Here is a 3,789-nt window from a genome sequence, read left to right as displayed (position 1 = left end):
TAGAATGAGGAGAGCTTATGAAAAGGCCATGTCTGCAATTAAATTGTGCCTCGCGAATATAGTATTAAAGGAGGTATTGATGGAGAAGACCTTATCTGCCTTGTGGAAATGATTAGAATCTCTTTATGCGACTAAGTTTCTGGCTAGCCGTTTAGTGTTGAAACAATGTCTATTTACGTTTCGTATGAACGAATGTGAGCTTCTTAGAGATCACATCAGTCAATTCATTACTCTTTTAAATGATTTAAAAAACGTTTAGGTTTAGATTGACGAAGAAGATTAGGCTATGCTATTATTGTGCTCATTACCCTATCCATACAAGTCTTTCAGAGAGACCCTGATTTATGGCAAAGACAAACTCTCGTTCAAAGATATGAAGGGTCATTTGTTGAGTAGAGATAAACTCGACAATGAGTTTGGTTTAGATAGAAAGGCAGATAGACAAGCTTCTATTTTGGTAGCATCAAAGAAGTGATACAAAAGGTGCTGCTATTGTAAAAAGTTAGGTCACGTCAAAGCAGATTGTTATAAATTACGAAATAAAAGAGCTGCTGAAAGTAAAGAGGAAGATGTAGCTGGTGCTAATTTGGCCTATGAAAGCGGTGATGATTTCTTGTTAGTGTCAACGAGCAATAACTCCAAGCTTACGTCCAAGTGGATCCTAGATTCGGTATGTTCTTTCCACATGTCTTCCAATAGAAAATGGTTCTCCACATATAATTCGGTTGAAGGTGGAGTTGTGCGCATGGGAAACTATGTAACGCCCCAATTTTCGGGAATTCTGTGAATGTTGGCAAAATTTCATGCTTTAATTTTGTCATTTGTGAGTGAAATTATGAAATAGGACCTATGTGAAAATGTTTGAAAATGCTATAGGCTAAATTGAAGTGACCAAATAAATAGGAGTGCAAAATAGGAGGATTTGCATGACAAACCTCCCATTTTACATGAAGTGGCCAGCCATCATGTTGTTGTAGACAAAATGTACACTTGATATCCATAATTTATGGTACAAATTGATACAAATTGATAATAGGTTAGGTAAATGTTCCATGATAATAGGTTAGGTAAATGTTCCATGATAATGGGTTAGGTAAATGTTTCATGATAAGAATTTCATGTCTTTTGTATTAAAGAATTAAATGGATGAAATATGAAGTTTTATTAAAAGAAAAAGGGGTGAAAAGAATAAAGTTTTGTCCATCTTTGTTCATCATAGCTGAAAGTTAGAGAAGAGAAAGGAGAGGAGAAAGCTCTTGAGTATTCGGTCATTAGGAGGAGGAAAATTGAAGGTAAGTTCTTGGTACCTTGCTTCTATTTTGAGGTTCATGAGTTCTTCTTGATTCTACCTTAACTCTTGAAGTATATTTTGATTTTTAGTTGTGTTGTGAGCATTTAGTCATGAATTAAAATGAAGGAAATGGTTGTTGTTTCATGTTCTTTTGATGAAAAATAGAAGATAGGTGAAGTTGAGCCAAACAAATGAGCATGCATGTGCCTTAGATTTTAAAGGGAAAAATCAGCTAACATGTTGTTCTTTAAAATGATGAAATGGAGATTATACTTAAGTAAAATCATAGATATGTGATGATTGATTGGTGATATACATGTTTAAATAACATGCATGCAAGGTATGTGTGAAAGAGTGATTTGGTAATAAATCTGCTTGGGACAGCAGCAGTAACGTGACTTTGGAAAATCACTATAAATAGTGGGAGAAGAATTAGAAGCTGAATAAATAATGTAATTGAATCTTATTGAGTCTAGTTTCTAATGAAATAAACAAGAACATATTTTGAATTCTGTACAATGAGAAATTTGATTCGTAATCAAGAGTGGTCAGATTAGTCAAACAGTGAAACATGGGAAACTTTGAGAAAAATCTGGTATTGATTGGCTAAACCAAAAATTCTGAAAATTTTATGGATAGAAGATATATGAGTCTATTTTCAGGGAAAATTAACGGCACTTGATTTGGAGTTTCGTAGCTCTAGTTATAAATGATTTAGTGACTGTCGCTCACGAAGATAGCTTGCAGTGAAATTATGATTATGTGGTAAACATTGACAAAAATTTGTTAATGAGTTGCTTATTGTTTTCTTATAAGCTTACTATGATCTGTAGGTGTGGTTGGTCGAATATTGTAAGGGGTCAATACGTAGTTCGTATTTGAATAGTTAGATTAACGTGTTAGTAATCAAATTGTAGGCAGTTTGTGTGTGGATCTCGTCAGCATATCGTCGCAAACAGGTGTGTAACTAACACCCTCTTTCTTAGTCTGGATCGGCAAAAGTCGAAAAGCCGAAATGCCGAAAACCGGTATTTTGTAGATTTGCAAGTGTGCGAATGCTCGTGAGGTAAATCGATTAATGTTTTTGGTAAACTGCAAAATTTGGATTGCAAAATGCATGATTTCTGTGCCCTCGATATTTTTGGGCTTAATGGGCCAAAATTAGAATGATGGGCCAACGGGCCCAATTCGGTAACAACCCTCGGTAGTGATTCTGTTAGTACGTGAAAGGTAGAAATATGCATGAAAATCCCTAAAATAGATAAATTACTGAAATACCTTTAAAAGTGGAAAATTTACAGTTTTACCCCTAGTAGATAAATTACCGAAATACCCCTAGAGTTAAATTGACCTAAATGCATGTTTGATCGTTGTTATTTATCGCATGCCATGTTGTTATTATCTGATGCATGGACCGGATATTGACGGAGGAAGTACTGAAAGTGGCTTGTCCATGTACTGGAGGCTTTGCCTCAATTTACTGTTAACTGAGCAGCAAGGCTGCAACTGTGGAATGTTGGGTTGGGTGGGTTGAGCTATTCCCCACATGGAGTGTATGGTTGGTACGGTGGAGTGTAGTGGTTGGTGGGTTGAGTAGTCTCCCAAATGGGCTTGCATATGTTTACCGATGTTGCATGTATTTTGAAATGGGCCTATGGGCCATCATGTTATCTGAATAAGGGCTAAGGCCCGCTTTATTGTAATCTGAAAAGGCTCTCGCCCAGCACCACTATTACCTAAATGGGCTTGCATATGTTTACTGATGTTGCATGTATTTTGAAATGGGCCTATGGGCCATCTTATTATCTGAATAAGGGCTAAGGCCCGCTTTATTGTAATCTGAAAGGGCTCGCCCAAGACCACTATTACCGAATGGGCTTAGGCCCAATAGGCTTGAGCTGACTTGGGCTTTGAATGGGTTTTCCTTACACACTGAGTTTCCCCAAACTCACCCCTTTTATTTTCATCCACGCAGGAAATCCCCAACCATAGTGGGCTTGGAGCTGTGAGGGAATTCGGAGTGGCCACCCGTTCTGAAAGTTTGATTTTCTTCTAGTGAACTGGACATCCTTTTATTTACGTTTGAAGTTTTTGGGCTTTTAAATGTAATAAGGCCGCTTAATTATTTTTTATGGTTTTAATATGTATTACTAAGATAGGTAATACTTATTTTAACTGTTGAAATTGGATAGCTTTAGGGCGCGTTTTCAAAAACAACAGTTGATTTCAAAATAACACGACAACAAGCAAAGCTTCCGCAATGAAAGTATTTTTCCAAAATTAATCATTTTTCCTAAAATGACTTAATCAAATCGGTTTCTAGAAATATCCATGACGTTAAGGTGTGGCAATGGCGGTATGCATATCTAGGATTGGATCCAAGGAGCTTGGTATAAGCAATCCGATGGACTCACCACCTCTTTTCCGGTTTCCTACCGGTGCATGCCTTCCATTCACTTTAACCCTTAATGAATTAATCTTTTGAACATCAAGTACGA

The 3,789-nt window shown here is 36.7% G+C and overlaps 1 long non-coding RNA gene across 1 annotated transcript; it reads left to right on the top strand.

The window, feature by feature from the left end:
- The first annotated feature begins 1,133 nt into the window (after window positions 1-1,133).
- Window positions 1,134-3,526, top strand: LOC128286409 (uncharacterized). Its single transcript, XR_008276957.1, has 2 exons — window positions 1,134-1,292; window positions 3,267-3,526. It is a non-coding gene; the product is annotated as an uncharacterized LOC128286409 (long non-coding RNA).
- The last annotated feature ends 263 nt before the right edge of the window (window positions 3,527-3,789 follow it).

The sequence above is a fragment of the Gossypium arboreum genome, chromosome 13 (assembly GCF_025698485.1).
Source record: "Gossypium arboreum isolate Shixiya-1 chromosome 13, ASM2569848v2, whole genome shotgun sequence".
Lineage (NCBI taxonomy): Eukaryota > Viridiplantae > Streptophyta > Magnoliopsida > Malvales > Malvaceae > Gossypium > Gossypium arboreum.
Note: the sequence above shows the minus strand (reverse complement) of the source record. Positions and strands in the feature narration are given on the sequence as shown.